The 22,436-nt window shown below is 52.3% G+C and overlaps 1 pseudogene across 1 annotated transcript; it reads left to right on the top strand.

Annotated features, from left to right (window-relative positions):
* The first annotated feature begins 2,523 nt into the window (after nt 1–2,523).
* On the top strand, nt 2,524–22,199 carry LOC309620559 (cytochrome P450 4B1-like; annotated as a pseudogene). The gene is made up of 13 exons (XR_014249793.1): nt 2,524–2,566; nt 2,926–3,212; nt 14,360–14,492; nt 14,666–14,710; nt 15,277–15,403; nt 16,442–16,566; nt 16,848–16,999; nt 17,152–17,258; nt 18,045–18,235; nt 19,962–20,093; nt 20,868–20,932; nt 21,033–21,108; nt 21,517–22,199. The product of XR_014249793.1 is annotated as a cytochrome P450 4B1-like (transcript).
* Nucleotides 22,200–22,436: the final 237 nt, after the last annotated feature.

The raw sequence follows: 22,436 nt of genomic DNA, 5'->3' as shown, positions 1-22,436 counted from the left end.
ACCTAAAGTACCACACCATCCCAGATGGAAGGGCTGGGGTCTGGCGTCCTTGGAAGATCAGGGATTCTAAGACAAGTCCTCCTCCATTATGCTGCATCCTTAGCTGTCCCTGTGGCAAAGCCATCCTTAGGGTGGATCAGAACACCTTGGAAGAAGACCCCTCCTCTCTCTGGTCAGAGCCTGCAGAATAACCAACTTCAGTCCAGCCTAGCGCCTTCGCATTCCTCCTGCCCTCCCCATCTACACACTCCATACTTCCCTCCCCTACTTCTCACACTTTCAGTACCAAGATACTCAGCCAAAGGACTGTGAGCAAATACAGCCCAGGTGGAAGGAGCGGGGCTGACAAAGATCAGGAAGCCCCGGATGCCAGGGTGAGGAACCATCTCCCCTGCCTCCCCCAACTCACTTTGGGCACTGACTGTAGTCCAAAGTGAGTAGCAGTGAAAACCGGCAACGTGCACAGAGCATTGCCATGCTCTCAGGAACCCTATCACCACCCCATGAAGAGGGCCATGTGAACAGGAGACAGAGGTGGGTGAGCTCAGAGGAAGGGATGCGTCGAGGACATCAGATGTTTCTGAAACTTACTCGGTGATTCCAGCGTGCAGCCAAGATGGAGAACTATGATTCTAGGGACAACTTTTCTTCCCATGAACGTAATCTGATCCCTCCTCTCCCCTGTCACGAATTCACACTTACCACTCACTCTATTTGCCTGACATCCCCGGGAAACTGAGGTAAGTGTCAGGTTGAGGATGGGGTGAGCTCTGGGCTCCCCACTAGGCAGCGGCCACTGGGACCCAGCCACAAGAGGGGCCAAATTCACTGTCCAGAGGGGCACCTGTATGGCATTTCCAATATATTTTGCCTTTGGTCAATCAACCTTTTCCCCCTTTCTCTTCCCCACATCCCCTACAATAATAGCCAATCCCTTCAAAGTCCATTCAACAAACAATTATTTATTAAGTGCCTACCGTATGCTGGGTGCTGGGGAAGAGCCTGATACAGAGCCTCCCTTGAAGATTTACAGAGCTATGGGTAAGAGTGGGGCAGTGAGGTGGGTGCACGTTGCCAATATTCTCCTAACTCCAGCAAAACTCGGTGCCTGCAGAACCCTGCAGGGTATCCATCCTTTCACTCATCCACCTGAGCATGGGTTCACTGAGTGCTTGGGTCTTGTCTGCCTCTGCTCAGCCATGCAAACAAGGGAAAAGACTAGCTCAGTCTCTGGCTTGCAGCAGAATGGGTAGATCTGAGGCTAAGGCAAGCATTCTTGATAAAACAAGACAACTGCTGCAAGGGAAAAAGTGAACAAATCCAAGAAGAGCTGCAGACTCAGTAAGAAGACTGGCTCTCATTTGTGTTTCTGAAGTGGAGGAAGGGTGTGGAGGAAGGCTTTCTGGCGGAGAAGAGCTATTGTAAAACATTTGGATAAAGGCAGAGGCTCAATGTCTCCATCCCCTTAACACACATACTACTGGATAGGGGGTTATCTCCAAGCTTTTCTTTACAGTTGACATTTTCTACTGGGCCCTTGAGGACAGAGCCAGTGGGAGCTCCACGGAGGCACATTTTGTCTTCCAAGAATCACACTGCCAAGGTAGCCTGAGGGGTAGCTGGTAGGAGCAGGGCTTGGGAATTGACTGCTGTCCAGTCTCTGATTCTGGCAACATGGTGACCTCTCTTTGGCTCTAGAAGTGTGGATGGCTGCCAGATTTCAGCCAGGGAGTGGACAGCAGGGTGTGTGACAAATAGACCATGAGTGCTGGGTCATGCTTCTAGCAAGAGAAGGTATGCAGCACCTCTAAGGCCATAATCAACATCCACCCTGCTGGTCCTCCCTCTGATTTCCTCCTCCTGATTGCCCACCCGGGCTGCAGGCCCCTTCCATGCCAGGCCGGCTCAGAGCCACTGCACACACACGGAGGGGGAGATCTTCCTGGAACACACCTCCAACCACCCTTTCTCCTCACCCACTCTGTGGCTTGGAGCACCTAACACAAAGTTCAGTCCACTTTCTCCTCTGTCCAAGGCTCCATGTTAACACTTGACATTCCGGTTTCCCAACATGCTCCTCTTTGTGGTTTCGGCTTCACAATACCCCTGATGTTTTCTTCTCCTCCAAGCCACGCCCTTCATCATAATCAGATTGTTTCTTGTTCCCTCTTATGGAGCTCTGCCCAAGCTCACCTCACTTGTAATTCCTTCATGAGCCCTGGCTTGGGGAAGTAAAAGCTGCTGCTGCCTTGCTATGAGCCTTTGGACAATTCCCTGCCCCTCTCTGGGACCAAGTGCCTCACTCCATCAGTCCAGGGGTCATTGAGCTTGATGATCTCTCCTCATCACCCTGAAAATAATGTTCCCAAGTTCAAGTTTGTACTATGATCTTGGGAGTGGGGTTGGCGTTTTTCTGACACAAGCTCTCCCTTCTGGGGCTAGAATCTTGCCCCTGAAGGTGCCTCACAAAAAAAGACTTAAGCATCATGAGCCTGGCATAAATGCAAGCTCTCCCAGCGGTCCATGTTGAAGGGGACAGTGGAAGCTCTCTTGCAAGAAAGCACAGGCAAGTTGAGCCTCAGTTTCATTATCTGGAAAATGAGTTTAAAGAGTGAGTACCTATGACCTCCTTGTTGGGGTTAAATGAGATAGTGTGTAGAGAGTGCCTGAAACATCCAAGGTAGCTTATATGAAAAGGTAGTCATTATTATGCTGATGATTACACCAAGAATTGCCTTCCGGTTGCTCCTCTAAGGAACCAAATAGGGAAACCCATTGCCTCATTTCTTTGAAGCCCACCATCTAGTTTTTCTTCTGTTGAGTTTTGGTAGAAATCAGCCAGGCTGTCTCCTCTGTTGTCTGTGAATTTGAGGGCTGTTGTCTCTGCCCTGTGGAGCTCAGACTAGCCTGGGCTGCTGCCGACAGCAGGGCGTGGTTGGAGTGGGAGCTGGCAGGGTGCCTGGGTTCACGGTATAAGGGAACTTGAGGGCATCAGGAGGCAGGTGGGAACCTGGGTGGCTGTGACTCAAGCCACGGTGCCTGTTTTGCTCTCCCCGAGCCTCTCCCAGCTGAGCCTGTGGGCTTTTGGACTCATCTTGGTCTTAGGCTTCCTCAAGCTCATTCGTCTGCTGCTGGGGAGGCAGATGCTGGCCAGGGCTATGGACAGCTTCCCAGGGCCTCCCACCCACTGGCTCTTCGGGCATGCCCTCGACGTAAGCGACCAGGAGGAGGAAGGAGGAAGAAAACAGCCTCCTTACCTTCAGGGAATCTGGCCTAACCCCCTGGGGGCTATGGAGGGAGGCCCTATGCTTGGGCAGAGGAATGGGGTCCTTGGAGCCATGGTTCCCATTCATCTTTCCCACTGGGTCTCCCCCTCGCTCTTGTATTCCAAGCTGGCATCAGGCAGGGGTGGAGGATGGGGACACTTAAAAGCTGGGACCCAAGCGGGCCATTATTCTGTCCCATCATTCTGAGGCTCAAGGTTCAGACAGAGCTCTGCTAAGGACTTGGGGATAACATGGGAAAAATACCCCTGGGTAGTCTGATACAACTAGGCAATCTTGTTTAGAGCTTAATCAGTGTTCTCTTTGTTCTGTGCAGTATAAAGATTCCTTTTTTTAGGGCAGAAAATGGAAGTGAAGGCAGGGACGAGTGGTCTCACCTGAGAGACCTCCGGACCATTTAAACAGTTGGTGACCCCAGAGGTGGTGTCCTCCCTGCCATGCCTATGGACTGGGTCGGGAGCCAGGCATCTTCCTGGGATCAGATTCTGACTCGTACTTCCCAGTTATCTCAGGGCAGTGGGGACCACTTTAGCACACATTGTCAGGAACAGCTCTTAGTTTCCTACCTTCATGGGGATGTAGACCAGAGTTTTCTGAACACAGGGCAAGGGACAGCTGCATTGGAATCAACTGTGAGAAGCAGATTCCTTGACCCCCAAGCTCTGAAGACCCTAATTAACATATTGGAAGTAGGAGTCTGAATTAAAAAACACCCCCAAGTGTTTTGATCTGCAGCCAGGGTTGGGAACTCAGGTATAGCTGCTAGAGATGAAGGTTCAGAGAGAGGAATAATGACTTCTACTACCTCCTGAGTACACTTTTCCCACAAGCAGTCTAGAGAATTGCCTTTCCTCCATGATTGACACTAGTGGTGAGCTTTACCGCTGGGTGAGGACTACCCAGGCTTATTTTTGCCCATACAAATAACTGCCCTCTCAGGATGGCCTAGTAATCTACCTGCATCCTGGAGACACCCTGAAAAGGACAGGATGGGTCTGGGCGATGAATCAGCCCCCGGCTCTGCTCTCAAGGAGCTTACTGTCTAGGGGGGAAAACAGACACCAGAGCCTTCCTTGCCCCCAGGCTGATGGGCTGCCTCACCAGCATTTTGCATCAGCCCCAGGCTTGGTATCTCAGCACTTGTCCCATAGGGTTGTCCTCTTCTGTTTACTTGTTCATTTTCCCCACTTGACCATGACCCCTGGAGGATGGAGATCCAGTCTGATTCTTCCCTGTCCCCTCAGGGTCCAGCACAGAGGCTGCCCAGAGTAGGCATCACTGGATGAACAGACAGCGAACACTAGAGAGTAGGGCGGGGTACCGATAGAGGAGACAGTGATGGAGAAGACAAGTGGAGGGGCCAGGAGGTGTTTGGGGTGACTGTGCTAAGTACAGGGAAGTCTCCTTCCTGGGAAGGTTGAGGTCTGACCCTAATGTGGGTATGAGAGGCATTTAGGAGACCTTCAATCCCTTTCCTCTCATGTCCCCTCCACTTCTCCTTGCCTCCATCAAAGTGGGATTTGCCATCAGCCTGTGGGCTTCCCTGGGACAGAGACCTTGCTCCCCCACCCTCATATCAGAGCCAGCTGCCCTCTTCCCCCCATATGCTCCTGTCCCCACCTTGAGAGTGCGCGGAGGACCTGGAACACAGCTTAGCTCTGGCTTCTTGGCTCTAACACAAGTTAGAGGGCCTTGGCACCAGGAAGGGTGGGCAAGTCCTGGAGGGGTGGTTTCTCTCAGACACTACAAAGGTTTCCTGGGGAACCATGGCAGGCCCAACACCCCTGCATTCCTCCGGGGATTGGCACCTCTGTTCTCAGCTGTATGGACTTGTGCCGTTTCATTCAGGACATGGTCAGTCCGTACAGAGTAACTGCAAGTTTGATTCTCAGGCCTAGTGGTGATGGAAATAGGAAAGGAAGGGCCCCAGGGGCCAGGAAGAACTGTCTATCAGGATTAACTTCTCCCTGCTTGGCCTCCAGTTACAGTCTGTCCTCTACCTGTCAGTCTCCTCAATTCTTAGAATGTGTCACCTTGAGGCAGGGTCATGTCCTAGTCTTCCAGGGCCCGCATCATTCCACTCTGGGGCCCAGGGAGGACCTTGCACATAGTAGGGGCTTAGCCATACTGTTGGCCAGAAGATGGGGCCCCTGGGAGGGGCCCGTGACTCTGGCCTGTGTTGGAAAGGGGGAAGGGAGAATGCCAACTTCAAGCCCAGGAAGGGTGATCCCCTGAGACTGTAAAGCCCTCTTCCCCGGCCCTGCTCATTGCTGGGACAATTCCCTTGACCTTGTGCTAGGTAGTGAAGAGCACTGGTCTGGGGTGTGGCTTATTTTCACTCAGCAGACATTGATCATGGGCCTTCACTGTGCTTCCTCTCTGTGTTTCCCTTTCCTTGTCAATAACATGGAGAAAAGCATTTTTACCTTGCTGGGTTAGAAAAGGATCAAAAGAGATAAAGTACAGGTACTTTGCAAACTGCTGGGCAGATAGACATCAGGTGCCAGTCATTGTAGAGGAATTCTTGCTGCAAAACACACTGAGGCGTTGCTTTCTTCATCTTCTTCCTTCCTCCCAAATCAACCTAGTTTTTGGGAGCTAGATAAGGTCCCTCTGTCCCCAAGCAACTAGTGTTGTCTGATCGATTACTCTGGGTCTGGCCCTATGTTGAGGCCAGAGGAGAAAGAAATAAGACTAGAGCGGGCCCTAGAGGAACCCTGTCTGGTAGAGACAGATAACCCAGCACAGTGTTCCCGATCCTTGGGCCCAGGGAAGGGTTGCTGAGGTGAGTTCTAGAAGATCTGGATGTAGCAGCCTGCGGAAGTGCAGAAGGAAGGGAGGAAGATGATACCTGTGCAAAGGGAGAGACTGGAAAAAGTGTTGGGTGTTTAAGAAATTAATTTGTTCAACAGATATTTGTTTCTCAAGGTCTAGTATGTGCCTGTGTTAGTAGCTCTGCGCTTCTGGAGGGGTGAGAGGGAGGGCAGAGTGGAGAGGGTAAAGCAGAAGTAGGAGGGGCAGATCACATGGGACCTCGTAGGCAAGGTCAAAGGCTTTACTTTATCCTGAGCACAACAGGGAACCAGGGATGGGATTCACGCAAGGGAGTGACAAGCTCAGATTTGTGTGGTAAAAAGATCACTTTGCCTTTGGGGTGAAGACTAGATTGGCAGAGACTAAATCGGAGGCAGGGAGAGCAGGGTGGAGGCTGAGGCAACGATCTAGGCAGATGCTGATGGAGTGAGCCAGTGAGATGGAGGGAAGTGAGAGGCAGAGCAGGTTGTCTTGGTGTCGTGGGTGTGTGTGGGAGTGGAGGTATTAAGGCCTCCATCGTAGCCACATGTGAGGGTATCAGTGAGGCCCCGCTTCATGCACTAGGAAAAGGGGGGCATAGGATTGCTCTGGGAGCTTTGTTAGACTGTGACATCAACATAGCTGGATCAGAGCAGAATCTGGCAAAGTCACTTAAAGAGAGAAAAGTACCCCTTGAGCGTCAAGACTGGGTTGTAACCTGGAGGAATCAATTTTTATGTCTAGGGGTAAAAATGTGGGGATCTGAGAGCCAGGAAGAGGAGGCTCTGGGCCTGGCAGCACCTGTCAGTGTCTGGGCACGGGAGCCTTGGATTCTGGATTTGGAGTGTTTCATGGCAGGACCCACGCCCCTGGGAACTGCTACATTGGGCTCTCTTTAGTTCCCGTTTGCTGATTCCAATGTAAAAGTCACTTGGTGGATCTGCAGGGGAGAGGGGCAGCTTCCACAGGGCATCCCCCTTAGTATTAGTATAAATCTTGGGGAAACCGTCATTTCATGTTTCTGGCTGGTATCAGCATGGATGGTGTTTCCGTTCCCAGGTAGGGGAGGAGGGGCAGATTTGGGGGGCAAACAGGCTGTGTTCACGTTCGGAAATGCTGGGTTTGAGGGGCCTGGAGGAAGTCACGCAGAGATGTCCAGGGGGTGGTTGGTCATGTTTCTGGAGCTCAGAGAAAGGTAAGCTGGGACGAGCAGTCCATTTAGGAACCAGTGTCAGGTAGATGGCAAAGGAAGCCCCGGGAGTAGGTGAGAGCCTGCAGGAAGAAGGTGCAGCGTGGGAGGAGGCCAGGGGCTGGATTTGGGGGAGCCTCAGTCTTTGATTAACAAATGACAGGTGAGGAGCTGCTGAGAGGGGGCATCAGGAGAGGTGGGAGGACATCCAGGAGACAGTTCCAGAAAGAGGGAGGAGTTGACTGTGTCCCAGCAGAGTTGGAGAGGTGGGGGCCGAGGCAGGAGCAAGTGGTAACAGGGAGGCAGCTCTTTTGAAAAGTTAGGTTGTGGAGGGAGGAGGGCAATGGGGTGTTAGCTAGAGGAGGAAGCAGAACCAAAGGAGGTTTTGTTTGGTTTTTGAAGTGTGAGAGACTTGGGCATGTTTTAAGTGCAGATCAGAAGGAGCTGGTAGAGAGGCTGGGGTCTGTGTTAGGAGAGAGAGGTGCTAATTGATGGGTGAGGTGCCTGATGGGAGGGTTGGAATCTAAAGGGATTGGCCTTGGGTAAGCCCTGGACGCCTCCTCTACTGGAACAGGAGGGAAGGTGGGGAGGCTGGGAGGAGGCAGGTGGTTCTTCAGGTCTGGTGGCTGACTTTAAAGGATCTCTTGTCTGATAGCTTCTATTTTCTCTGTGAAGTAGAGCAAGACTGATTTGCCGGGTGCAAGGAGCAGAGGGGTGGAGGGGACAGTTGAGGAAACAGAATTTTTTGAGGAGCAGATAGTGGCCAACGGTATGGGGTTTTCTAGAAGGTGTTTCTGCCAATCTCTGCTCAAATGTCACCTAAGAGAGGGCTTCCCTATATATACTACCAAATGTAAAATAAATAGCTAGTGGGAAGCAGCTGCATAGCACAGGGAGATCAGCTCGGTGCTTTGTGGCCACCTAGAGGGGTGGGATAGGGAGGGTGGGAGGGAGACGCAAGAGGGAGGAGATATAGGGACATATGTATATGTATAGCTGATTCACTTTGTTATAAAACAGAAACTGACACACCATTGTAAAGCAATTATACTCCAATAAAGATGTTAAAAAAATAAAATAAAAAATAAAATTCATTGTATAAACAGCAAAAAAAAAAAAAAAAAAGAGAGAGGGCTTCCCTGATCTCCCAACCTCCTGTCTATAGTAGCAGCCCTGACCCTTATTCTGCTTTATTTTTCTTCCTCGAGTTATCACTACCTGAAATTGTATGACTGATGTATTTGATTCTCGTTTATTTCCTTTCTCCCCACTTGGAATGTAAGTTTGGGGAGGGCACGGCTTTGTCCTGTTCACACTGTGTCCCCAGGAACAAGCACCATGCCTGGCATTGAGAGTGGGTGCTCCATGCCCATTTGTTGAATGTGTGAATGAATCCCTGGGGGACCCAACTCAGGGCAGTAAAGCCACTCACACAGAGTGAGGACTGATCTCTGCATCCCCCTGGGCTCTTGGGCGCTTCTTGGGCCCCTGCCCTTCTGTCTTCCTGGGTGTTTGGATACTTCCCTGTACTCCCCTCCAATCTGGTTATTCCTGGTGCTGGAGTTCATCTTCGGTGCTGAAGACAGGGAGGTGTTGGGGGCAGAGCATACACAGGCTTTGGAACTGAAAAACTTGGACTTGAAAGTTGTGTGACATTGGGCAAGGCCCACCATATTTCCCAGCCAATATGTGGTGGCTAGAAGAGTCGTGGTGGCCCATGTCAATCTCACCCAAAGTTTCTAGGGCTCCTTCTGTTGAGCCAGGGGTTGCTTCTGTGTGTTGTGCATTAACTTATGTTCTCATACACGTGTGTATTGGTACACTTGTCTCTGAAAGGGAAGATGGAGGATGAAGTCACCTATTTGTCACTAGAGTTGGGGGGAAATCATTTCTCTGCTTCTTGGGACATTATTCACGGATCCCCTTCCTCCAGGCTCGCCATGGTTCTCTGCTCAACCTCATAGTTGAATCTCCAAAGAGCTTGTGTAAACTGAGTCCATTTTTTTCCCACTGATTTTTATGGTTATTTCAGAGATGCTGCCTCATCTCAGTTTTTGTTGGTTCTTCTTGGCAGGCACTCCTAACGCTTTAGCTTTGATGACACAGATTTGCTGTCCTTGACACTGTCTGGGGCTCATGCACACACCGAGTGCTAACCAATCTGGTGTGTGTGGAGGCAGTGCCCACGGGGTGGGGGGGAGACTGAGAGGAGAGCACCCAAGGGCACCTAGAGATGTCCATCCTGGAGGAAATAGGACCCGGGAGGATCTGACCCCCAACTCCCAATGGGCAGTGGGAGCCTATGTGGCCCCAGAAAGCAGACCAGAGACCCATGGGGAAGGTCACAGGCAGGCTGCTTTCAGTTCGGTGACTGTCTTTTTTTTTTAAATTGGAGTATAATTGCTTTACAATGTTGTGTTAGTTTCTGCTGTACAATGAAGTGAATCAGCTATATGTATTTATATCTCCTCCCTCTTGGACCTCCTTCCTACCCCCATGCCCCCAATCCCACCCATCTAGGTCGTCACAGAGCACTGAGCTGAGCTCCCTGTGCTATACATCAGGTTCCCACTAGCTATCTGTTTTACACATGGCAGTGTTTTTATGTCAAACCTAATCTCCCAATTTGTCCCACCCGCCTCTTCCCCCCCGTGTCCACATGTCCGTTCTCTATGTCTACGTCTCTATTTCTGCCCTGCAAATAAGTTCATCTGTACCATTTTTCTAGATTCCACATATATGCATTAACACATAATATTTGTTTTTCTCTTTCTGGCTTACTTCACTCTGTATGACTGACTCTAGGTCCATCCACATCTCTACAAATTACCTAATTTCATTCCTTTTTATGGCTGAGTAATATTCCATTGTATATATGTACCACATCTTCTTTATCCATTCATCTGTCGTTGGACATTTAGGTTGTTTCAATGTCCTGGCTATTGTAAATAGTGTTGCAGTGAACACTGGGGTACATGTTGGTGTCCTTTTGAATTATGGTTTTCTCAGGGTATATGCCCAGTAGTGGGATTGCTGGGTCATATGGTAGTTCTATTTTTAATTTTTTAAGGAACCTCCATACTGTTCTCCATAGTGGCTGTATTAAGACAGTCCAAAGATGATTAGGCCATTTTGAAAAGTAGTAAGTTTCTTGTCACTAGAGATGTTCGAGCTCTTGCGGCGGGGATTCCCACAGCGTGAAGGAGTTGGGTCAGGCAACTCTGTGTCCTGGGATCGGAGATCAGCATGACCTGCCTCGAGGAAGCCCTGACATGCTGAGGAAGAGGGTAGCTCACCCTCTTCCCTCCCTATCAGTTTGTTTTTCTGAACTGCTATCCCCATTGTGTGGGCAGATTTATTTGTTCCCTGAGGGAGGGAGAGCTGTGGCTGCAGCAGACTGGCTTAGCAGGTATCTTGTTTCTTGAACACTTGCCCACTGAGCTTCAGCTCAACCAGCTGACGGCTTGGGCAGGCTTACTAACAGGAGGGGCAGCAGAAAGGGCCTCAGTCAGGATCCCAGTTGGCCTGACTCATGTGGAACAGTTCTCTTTGTCTTTGGGATGTCCTGTTCCCACCTATAAAGATTGGGTGAGGTTTGACAATGTTGAGGTCTCTTTCAGACCTACTCCTCCGAGCAAAACTTCCTCCGGTTCTGGGGACCAGAGGAGAGTGGGGTCTATGCTTGCTCTTCCCATTCCCTTCCGTTGTTTATTCTTGGCGAGGTCTACAAGGAGTGCAAATGTGAGGATGAGGGCCATGCGGCTGTGGAGCCAGGGCCAGTGAATTATCTCCATGACTTGCTCTTCCTGCTTCCTTCCTTCTGGAGAAAGACAAGCTGGCCTAGACCTCAGAGCCCTGTAGATGTCCCAGCTTGGGGCATCTGAGGATGGGTCTGAGACATCCAGTTGTGTAACCCAGAGAAGCTACCCAGGCAGCCATATGCCCCTAGAGAGAGGATGCCCCAGTCCTTTTGACGGAGCTGCAGCTCCACTAGTGGGGCCAGGTGCCGAGAGCTATCCTCACTCCTGCTAGGTTCCTGGGGCGATCAAGGGCATGGAGGAGAAAGCTGGGCATGGGGAGGCAGGGCTAGCTCAGGCTGGGAACGTGTCAGCCTGAGGTCAGGGTCTCCTGTCCTGGGTGGGGATGCTGCAGGCAGGGGACACACTCATGGCTGAGGAGAAGGAGAATGAGGCTCGATGAAACTGATCAGCCAAGGGTTCCTTCCAACCCTGAGATCCTGTGAGTCAGGCTGCTTTGTGACTTAAGCCTCTCCTTGTCCCCTGTCAGTTGGGCTCCCTGGACCTGAGAGGGATGGAGAGAAGGGGCACAGCCGTGGTGATCAGAAAGTTGGCAAGGAAGACCCAGGAGGGCAGATGGAAAAATAAGAGAGACACAAGGGGAAGGGGGTACTTCCAGGGACACCAAACAAGAAGGAAACAGGAAAGGGGTTAGGGACACCAGGAGGAAGTTTCCCTTTTACTGATGGGCAGAGATTATGTTGATCACTTGTAACCTTTTGGACATTGTGTGCACAAGGGCAATGAAATTCTTACAACACTGCTGGGTTGAACTCAGGATAATGAGTTCAGAGGCAGAGAGGGAAGGGCTCTATGGGGACATTCCACTGGACTCTACAGAACACCTGGAAGGAGAGGAATCCCAGAGAAGCCACAAATGGGTGGCTGGAGACCAAAGTAGCCAAGTCCAGGCCCAGGGACCTTGGGAGAAGTGGCTTGGGCTAGACAAGGATTCCCAGGGCTAAATTTTCAGATGTCCTGTGTCCTTCTTCAAGGTTGTTTCCTGGAAGATAGAATATGGATTAATCGAGTGGGTGAGGCTATGAAAGGGAACTTTACAGGGAGGAAAAGCTGGGCCAGCACTTGCACAGACCTCATCATGAAAGGCACACCCTAGGATTGTGCAGTGCACAGTTTATACAGCTGAACACAGCAACCCTGGCAGGCTTCAATATGCGGAAGAGCATGTGGCCCTCTAACCTGAATTAGAGCACTACTAACCTACAAGCAATGGGCAAGTCAGTTCACATCTCTGAGCCTCAGTTTTCTCATCTGTAAAATGAGAGTAATTGTCTGCTCTGTATTAGGTACATGAAACAATCTATGAATTCCTTCACATAGCACCTGACATATAGGAGATACTCAATACACATCTGTCCCCTTCCATTCCCTATGTCAAGAGAAAGAATGTGGAAAGGAGCAGTGATTCTGGACATTAGCCAGAGCAGGCAGGCTAGGGCCATCTGGGAAAAACAAAAAGAAATCTGCAATGCTGTTTATCATACAGGAAGTGCTGGTGGTGGCCTTTATTTGACTCCCCAGATTGAGTGAGACTTTGGGCTGGTTCCTCATGGGACTATCTCTGGCCAATGTTTTTTTAAATTTTTTAATTTTTGGCTGTGTTGGGTCCTCATTACTGTGTGAGGGCTTTCTCTAGTTGCGGCGAGCGGGGCCTACTCTTTGTTGCGGTGCGCGGGCTTCTCATTGCGGTGGCTTCTCTTGTTGCGGAGCACAAGCTCTAGGTGCGTGGGCTTAGGTAGTTGTGGCATGTGGGCTCAGTAGTTGTGGCTCGCGGGCTCTAGAGCGCAGACTCAGTAGTTGTGGCGCATGGGCTTAGTTGCTACACAGCATGTGGGATCTTCCTGGGCCAGGGCTCGAATCCGTGTCCCCTGCATTGGCAGGCAGATTCTTTTTTTTTTTTTTTTTTTTTAACATCTTTATTGGAGTATAATTGCTTTACAATGGTGTGTTAGTTTCTGCTTTATAACAAAGTGAATCAGTTATACATATACCTATACCCCCATATCTCTTCACTGTTGCGTCTCCCTCCGTCCCACCCTCCCTATCCCACCCCTCTGGGTGGCCACAAAGCACGGAGCTGATCTCCCTGTGCTATGTGGCTGCTTCCCACTAGCTTTCTATTTTACATTTGGTAGTGTATATATGTCCATAGGCAGGCAGATTCTTAACCACTGTGCCACCAGGGAAGCCCCACTGAAGGGTTTTAAGTATATCTCTAAAAGGTTCCCTCCACACAGGGAAAAATGGATAAATATATAATGGTACATCCCAGCAGTGGAATACTAGGCAGGTGTTAGAAATACTGAGGGACAGTTAAATGCACTAGTTTGGAAAGAAGGACAAAATATGTTAAATTTAAAAAGGCAGGTTTTGGAAAAGTATTTGTCATATACCCCATTTACATAAAACACCTTTAGGTGAGTAGATGTGGCTAGAAAAACCTCCAAAGAGCACACACCACCATCTGGACGATCTCTCCAACCACATTACAGGCCACTGTCCCACCTAGTGGCAGCTCCTGGGAGACACCATACTTTTTCCTACTCCAGACTCTGTGCTTGCTGTTCCCTCTACCTGGAATGCTGTTCCCTTACTCTTCACACGGTCAGCTCCTTATCATCCTTCCGGTTTGACCTTGAATGTCCTCTCCAGCAAGAGCCCGTCCTGGGTCACCCTACCTAAGCAGGGCCTCCTTGTTAGTCTCTCTCCCAGCGCTGTGTTTATTTCCTTCTTAGTACTCGCTACTTCCTGCAATCATTTTACTTCGTTGTTTACTTGCTTATTATCAGTCTTTCCCCCATAGAATGAAAGGGCAGGATCATGTTTAACTCATTTCCCTGAGACAGTGCTCTGCCCATAGCAGGTCCTCAGTAAAAAATGTGTTGCATAACTTAACAGGGGTGGAATCGAGGTGGTTTCTGTATTGAACAAGAAGCTGGAATTCTCTTTCTAATGAAAAACTTTGATGCTGAAAAGAAATCTCCTTTTGGCTGCAGTGGAGATAGGGGGTTGGTGGCAGGCACCAGATGGAAGTAGGTTGGTCGAGCTCACCCAGGGGCAATAAGAGGGTAGCTTGGACTTAGAGCAGTGGCTATGGGGCTGGAGAGGGGACTGAGCCCAAAGATGTGTAGGATGGGGTGACTGGGTGGGAGAGGGGGTGCAGGAGGAGGGAGTGGGCGCTCCCTGGGCCTTCCTGGGCAGCCTCCTCTCTTCCCCGCTGGCCTGGCTGCTGATGCTGGGTTCCCGAGTGGCCTGGCCTTCTGTTGCCATTTCAGATCTGGCAGATGGGAAGTCTGGACACGGTGGTGATCCTACGCCCACCCAGTCTTGTTGGGACAGTACCTTGAACTGTTCAGTTCCTGAACATCTATGATCCTGACTACACCAAAGCTGTGTACAGTCGAGGAGGTGAGGGCTCCTGGGAGAAGGTGGAGCTTCCTGAGAGCAAAGGAACCATGTGGGGAGGGGTCCTGGGCCTGTGCCCTAAGTCTAGGCAGCTGAGGTCCCCACCCTATTTATCACCAAGCATCCTCTGGAAATCCCCAGTTCCTGCTTGACCCAAGCTTCTCTTTGTCCTGCAGAGCCTAAGGCCCCAGATGTGTTTGACTTCTTCCTCCAGTGGATTGGTGAGTGGGCACCTGCCTTTTCTGCCCTTGGTGCTGGGTGAGCAGGCGCCTTCCCTGTCCGGACCTCCCTGCCCAGTGCCCACTCTGGTAGTTGTTCCATCCACTGGACCACCCGGCCCCCAACTGCCTATGCTAAGCTCAGCTGCTCAGTAGGAAATGCAGGAAGAAGCAGGAGAGCTCCAGGCTGCCAGGGAGGTGGGTCTCAGGCACCTTCTCCCGCCAGAGTGTCTCTCTCCTAGAGAGGCAGTGCAAAGGCTCTGGACAATGCGTTCCTGTGAGGAAAAGCTTCCTGGAGGAGGTGGCACTAGAGGTGATCCAGGAGATTTTATTGGTGGCGCTGGCTGGGGCCAGGGCCTGAGGAAAGGAGTGGTGGCAGGACCCAGGCTGGTGTCACCAGAGGCTGCGAGGCTGGGTGGCTGGAAGGCAGAGCTGGGTTGGGATGCAAGGCTGGGCAGGGAGGACGGGGGTGGGGTTGGGTGAGTTGGCTGTGCTTGGCCCCGGGGCTGCCAGGGGTGTGGCAGGATTGTGTGACTTGACCGGCCCGCCCTCTCCCATCCCTTCCCCAGGGAGAGGCTTGCTGGTCCTCCAGGGGCCCAAGTGGTTTCAGCATCACAAGCTGCTCACACCTGGCTTCCCTTATGACCTGCTGAAGCCCTACCTGGCCGTGTTCACAGAGTTCACACATGCCATGCTGTGATCTCCCTGTGCCAGGCTCCTGGAGGCTGTGCTGCAGGGCCAGTTTTCCCTGGGGGAGGACAGCGAGGAGAATTGCTGAGTTCCCGAGGCCCGTTTCTGTGTGCAGTAGCTGTGCGAGCCTTGCCCTGCCTGACACCTGCTGCGGGCCGGGTGCTGACCAGGTGCTGAGGCTCCAAGTGGCCAGGCAGCCCCGGCCCTTGTCTCCACCAGGAGACCCAGTCCTCCCTCTTCCCAGATCAAAGGGCCTCTGTGAGACCCCAGTAAAGCTCCTACTGTAGCAGATTTGAGGGCTGCCTGTACTTGAGAATATTAGGAAGACCTTCCATATCTAAAAAGTGTGTCCTCATTCTCGGCCTAGCACAACTGCCTGAAATAACGTCAAGTGCAACTCACCTCTAAAATGGATGCCAGGGGACGTCCCTGGCGGTCCAGTGGTTATGACTCCGTGCTCCCAATGCAGGGGGCACGGGTTTGATCCCTGGTCGGGGAACTAAGATCCCGCATGCCGCATGGCGTGGCCTAAAACATAAATAAAATTAAAAAACTAAAACAATAAAATAAAATTAAATTAAATTTAAAAACTAAACTAAACTAAACTAAAATAAAATAAAATAAAATAATAAAATGGATGCCGGGCGTCAGGGGTCCAGCTCAGAGTCTCAGGGCTGGATAACCCCAGACGTTACCCAGGCTGGTCTTTCCCTTTGCAGGAGGCTCCTCCCCGGTATCACTGCAGGCCTGACTTACACACAGGCTGTGCTGGCGAGCTCTCCACCCCTCGGCCCTGCTCTCCCCTTACACACAGCTGCCTGGCTGGGAGGAAGTGTCTGTGTGCGCTGGGCGAGGCTGCCTCCTGGTTCTGCCCTCTGAGCCTGAAGCCTCTCCCCTCCACCACCCCCATAACAGCAGGATGGAGGCCAGGCCAGGGACCAGGGGTGTGTGGGGGGAGGACAGCAGTGGGTCCTGGAGGGCAGGTGTCGGGCACCCAGCCTGGCTGGCCTCTCTCCCTCATCACCTTCCAGCTCTGGGTTCTAGGACAAGTGGGAGGAAAACTCTCGTGAGCATAAGAGCTTTGACATCTTCTGCGATGTGGGCCACATGGTGCTGGACTCGCTCATGAAGTGCACCTTTGGCAGAGGAAAGAGCAGCCTGGGCCACAGGTCAGGGCGCCCTCGGGGCTCAGCGCAGTCTCCACCCAGGCTGGCTTGGCGGGGCGACGTGGCAGGATTCCCGGGCCCTGGTCTGAGAGGAGATAGGGTCCTGCCCTACGGAGCTGAGCTCAGGTGGAGCTGGGCCTTTCCCATGGCTCTGGTGGGAGGCTAATGGCAGGGAGAGGACGGGCAGAGAGCGCAGCGGCTGGGGCTGGATTGTGGAATGGAGCCGCTCGGGGGCTCCGCTGGGGGTCAGTGTCTGAGCATCCCTCCCTCCCTCCGCTGTGCAGGGACAGGAGCTACTGCCTGGCGGTCAGCGATCTCTCGCTGCTGATGCAGCAGCGCTTCGAGTCCTTCCAGTACCACAAGGACTCCATCTACTGGCTCACCCCGCAGGGCCGCCACTTCCTGCAGGCCTGCCAGGTGGCCCACGACCACACAGTGGGACCTTCCTGCACGGCCCACCCACGGGAAGACCAGGGTCTAGTCTAGCTCCTCCCAGCCCCTGGGGGACCCGTCCCAGTGCAGGACATCCGTCCCCCTTCAGGTAGAGGGCGGGTCCCCAGGCAGTGACACCCTGTGCTCCCGGCCCAGACCAGGTCATCAGGGAACGGAAGGCAGCCTTGCAGGACAAGAAAGAGTGGGAGAAGATCCAGAGCCGGAGGCACCTGGACTTCCTGGACGTTCTCCTGGGGGCCCGGGTGAGTGCACAGTCGCCCGCCCCGACCTGAGAACTTGTCCCACACGGGTCTTCAAACTGTCCTCCTGGGACAGGGTTCACTGGACAGCAGCAGGGGCTAAGCATTTTCTTCCTCTTTCCCCAGCACATACGACCTGCTTCTTGTCCCATGATACATATCAGCAAAGGCTCAGAGGTGGGAAGGGGCTGGCTGTGGCACTGGGGAGAGATGTAGTGGCAGGGACGCTGGGTCACATGCCTGAAGTTCCATTCCAGACTTCTAAGACTCTGAAGAATCTTAGCACCCGCGAATCTTACAAGCTTAGGCTTTATACATTACTTATTCATTCATTCACTCATTCAGTTGGTCCTTTATTCACTCACTCCACAAACTCACTGAGCCCTACCCTGGCTTAGTGTCCGTGCTAGGGATGGAGATGCTGAGAAAGCCCTGGCTTTGGCCTCCAGATGCTGACGGTCTAGTGCAGGAGACAGGAGGTGGACATTGACAGACCTCTTCCTCCTCCGGGTGGTATTCTGTGTGTCAAGTGAGCCAAGATGACAGGACTGGTGAAGTCACAGGTCACTTGGCCAGAGGGGTCAAGTCAAAGAAGGCTTCCTGGAGTAGGAGGCATCCAAGCTGTGCTTGGGAGAACAGATAGGAATCTAGGGGAAGGTCCTCACTCCCAGTCTGAAAAGGAGCTTTCCCTCCCTCCCCCAGACCTTCATTTGACAGCTACTGTTATGAGGTCTTGTTGGAACCTACCTCAGATGCCTTGGGCGGTCCCATTGTGCATTTCTGACCCAGGATGAAGATGGGATCGAGCTGTCAGATGCAGACCTCTGGGCCGAGGTGGACACGTTCATGTCTAAAGGCCATGACACCACCACCAGTGGCATGTCCTGGTTTCTCTACTGCATGGCCCTGTACCCCGAGCGCCAGCATCATTGTCGGGAGGAGGTGCGAGAGATTCTTGGGGACCGGGACTCCATCCATGGGTGAGTGAGGCTGTGGGTGAGCCTCGTCTGTCCTGCTTCCCGGTCCCAGGGAAGAGCTGTGCTTACAGGGCCACCCTGGAAACCAGGTGATGGCAGATAGCCCTTGTCCTTTTCCCCTTCAGTGCTGTGGCTTTTGGGGGGAGCTATGCGTGGACACAGCCCTGAGCCCTTTCTCTCACAGCAGACCCTTTTCAGATGGGAGTCGTGGAGAGAAGGTGGTCAGCAGGAGGCTGACCTGTGTTCCGGCTCCCTCTGCTGGCAGAAGCTGAGTACCCTTCTGGGTTCCTGGACAGAGCAGGGAGCACGGGGAGAGAAAGGTTTGGAAACGGAGGATGCACACAGCTGGGGTAGCCGGGGGAGCGGATTCCCTCCCACCTGCCTTTGGAGGGCCGTGTGCAGCCTCTAGACTCCTCTGATGGAGAAAAGGCTTTTTCCAAACTCCATCACTTAAAACTTGCAACTGTTTTCCGTTTCTTGGTTCAAGCTTGAGCTCACTGACACGACACTGGTTGACGCTGACCTCTCGTGCAGAATGAGCTTTGGCGATCTCCTACGGGCCCCTCTCCCATCTGTGCCCTCTGCCCCCCTCCCTTCCTCCCCTCAGGGCTTTGAGTCCTGTCACCTTTCTCTCTTTCTCACAGGGCTAGGCATACAGCAGGGGCTCCGAAAATGCTCAGTGGAGGGGAGACACTTTAGATTCACTGAGGGAGACTGACTGAGAACTCCAGGATCCGGGTGAAGGATGTGTGGTTTTATTGGTCGGACGCTGGAAACCTCCCAGGGTGTCCGGCCGTGTGCCAGGCGCTCCCCGGGGTGTGGGTGAGGGGGGGAGGAGCCAAGATACTGCCCTTGGAGAGTTTTCAGAAAGACAGACTCACAGAACCAAAAAGCTAGAGAAAACCACAGAATGGGGTAAGACTGAGTGGCCCCGTGTTGAGAGCAGAGGAATCAAAAGGGGTGGGCCTGAGTTGGCTTCCTAAGGAGGCGTGAAACTCAGATAGGCAAAGGGGGAGAGCTGGGCCCTCCAGGTCGGGGAACAATGTGAACACAGCCTGGGGGCAGGGAGTTGAAACATTTATTTAATTTTCATTTCATTCCATTTCAAACTTGAAGCAACTTAAAGGCCACCTATTCAATGAGATGTAGAACACACATGAACAATGAGGACCAGGGGGTAAACCCTAGAGTTGGGGCTCTGTAACAAGGTGTTGCACAGTAGTTATACTTGGACCACATTTGGGTCTGAGCTTCCCAGTGGCAATCTATTCCTATATATAGAAAATTACTCACCCCCCTCTGAGCTTGTCACTGTTTATACATTTCTTGCTTCATTTGACCAGTGTATATCAGCTCCTGTTTCTCTCCATTCCAGCTCCCCAGGGAAACCAAGCAGAACCTAAAGAACTGTCCCTTGTGGGGTTTCTGTGGGGTCCTGAGAGACACAGGAGTGACCTTGTCTTTGATGGCCAGGAGCACATACACCCCTAGGGTCCTGTGCTTTCCCTTCCTAGCAGTGCAGGTGAGGGAGGGATGGAGAAAAGTGAAGCTAGACCCCTGGGTCCGAGTGGCCAGCCTATGTCCAGCCTGGCCTGGACACTTGCAGCACTCGTGTCCCTCTGACTCTCGGGTGTGTGATGGTGGTGAAGGGAGGAGCTGGGGCTGGGCCCACCTTCCCGCAGGACCGTGTTGCTCACAGCCCGGAAAGGCCTGGCTGTGTTGCTGGCAGCGATGATCTGAGGAAGATGACCTACCCGACCACGTGCCTCAAGGAGAGCTTCCGCCTCTACCCCGCCGTGCCCCAGGTGTACCACCAGTCAGCAAGCCCGTCACTTTGTGGATGGTCGCTCTCTACCTGCAGGTGGGATGGGGTGGATTCGGGGTGGAACCGGAGTCCTTGCGGGTGCTCTCTGTACCCTCGCACCAGTGGGGAAGCACCCAGGCTTTGTGTTTGGCTTGCGTCCAAGTCCTAGCTCCATAAGGTAGGGGTAAATCCCTGTACCTCTAAGCCTCTGCTCTCTCTTCTGTAACTGGGGATGAGAAGGGTCCCTGCCTTACTGGGTTGTTGTCAGGAGTAAAGAGACAATATTCGTCAGGGCTGTCATGTACCACCATGCAGGTTGGGCCCTGAACAACTTCAGGAGGCATCATTCACTTAGGGTATGATGCTGTGCAATGTACAACCTGTATAACCGTGTGTGGTAGCTTTGTAAGGAGTGTTTAATGCTGGATCTGACACATAGTAAGCACCAGTGAATGGTAGCTGTCACTGCTGATAGCATAATATCATGGACAAGTACTTCCCTTGAGAGTCAGTTAATGGAAAGCAGAAAGTGTGTGATAGTCCTTGCCTGTCCTACCTCGTGGCGGGGTGCATCAGTCCTTTTTTCCTTTTCCTTTCCACAAATGTCTGTGTCAAGTGTTGTGCTCAGTGAGGGGGCGACAGGAAGTAGGTGTGACGATGATCAGAAGCACTTTGATGTGTTGAGGGTGGTCACGGACTCTCTGTCACTGGCAGTGCTCAGGGAGGGGCTGGTACCCAGTTAGGGGGACGCTAGGGGATTCTGGCCCTGTGAGGAGGTGGGCCTGGCTGCCTCAGGACCATCTGGTCACCAGGCCTCTGCTCTGTCCACAGGTAGCCTGATTTCTCTGCACATCTATGCCCACCATAAGAATAGTGCAGTGTGGTTCGACCCTGAGGTACGCCATCCCAGGGCCCAGAGGTCAGATGGGGTGGGTGGCTATGGGGTCAGCCTGCCCTAGGACCTGGCAGGTATTTAAGCAAGGCCTGTCCCCTCAGGTCTTCGACACCCTGCCCTTTTCCCCTGAGAATGTGGTTGGATTCTTGCCTTCATTCTCTTCTCTGCTGGGCCCAGGTAAGGAGAGCCTAACATCCCTGGTCCTCTGGACCAGGGAGGTGAGGATGGAGGATGTCGTTGGGGAGGCATCCTTTGGGGGAACTCTGGGATGAGGTGGACCATGCTGGGTGTGCGGTGACCCTGATGCAGGGGAAGTTCCAGGGACCTTCCTCCTACCATTAGCATAGTCTTGTCCTTGGCAGGTGGGGTGGGTGAGTCGTTCCAAGAGAGATCCCCTAAGCCACAACCCACAATGTGAACCTACCGGGTCTGGGACCCTCACCATACTCCCAGGATCTGTTTCTTAAGCCCAGGTCAATCAATCATCCAAAAAGAGTTACTGATTTCTGCTGGTCACTTAGAGCACTGGTTTCCATCACTCTGGACACCCCGTCGCCTGATGTCTTTTCGTGCTGCTCATTGCAGGAACTGCCTCGCACAGCAGTTTGCCATGAACAAGATGAATGTGGTCACAGCCCTCTGCTTGCTCTGTTTTGAGTTTGCCCTGGACCCCTCAAGGCCACCCATCCAGATACCCTGCGCTCCAAGAATGGCATCCACCTCCACCTGAAGCCGCTGGGCCCCGGCTCTGAGAGTAGGGCCCCAGCCAGCCCAGGCTGTGGCCTCTCCCTGGGTGCTGCCGTCTCCAAGCTGGGTTGTAGAGTAGCTGTGTTCCCTTGTCTTCCGCAGGCTTGTGGATTAGAGGGGAATAGGCACCTGCGTAGACAGTCACCTCGAGGGCAGTGCCATGTAAACATGTGTGTCTATAAATGCTTACTATGCATGTGTTCCAGAGCTCACGCATTCATTCGGCAAACATATAGTGAACACCTACTTGCTTCTAGACTCTCCCTGTATCTCCCATAATTGTTCATCTTTCTAAAATTTACACAGCCTTTGCTGCAGAAGCTGTGCCTTGGGATTGGTGGTTATGACCAGGCACTCACCCACTTCACGTGATAGATGGATGGCTTTTGGGCCTGCCCCTTCACTGAGATCTGTTTCTTTGTTTAACTTTGTGTGTATGTTTTTGGAATATAACACACATAAGGAAAAATTGCTTAAACCAAAAATACACAAGACAATGAATTTTTTTAAAAAATTTATTTATTTTTGGCTGCATTGAGTCTGCTGCTGTGCGCGGGCTTTCCCTAGTTGCGAGGAGCGGGGGCTACACTTCGTCATGGTGTGAGGGCTTCTCATTGCAGTGGCTTTTCTTGTTGCAGAGCATAGGCTCTAGGCACGCAGGCTTCTGTAGTTGTGGCACGCAGGCTCAGTAGCTGTGGCTCGTGGGCTCTAGAGCACAGGCTCAGTAGTTGTGGTGCATGGGCTTAGTTGCTCCGTGG

Source organism: Balaenoptera borealis (genome assembly GCF_965194805.1).
Source record: "Balaenoptera borealis genome assembly, chromosome: 1".
NCBI lineage: Eukaryota > Metazoa > Chordata > Mammalia > Artiodactyla > Balaenopteridae > Balaenoptera > Balaenoptera borealis.
This window is presented reverse-complemented; position numbering and strand designations above follow the sequence as displayed.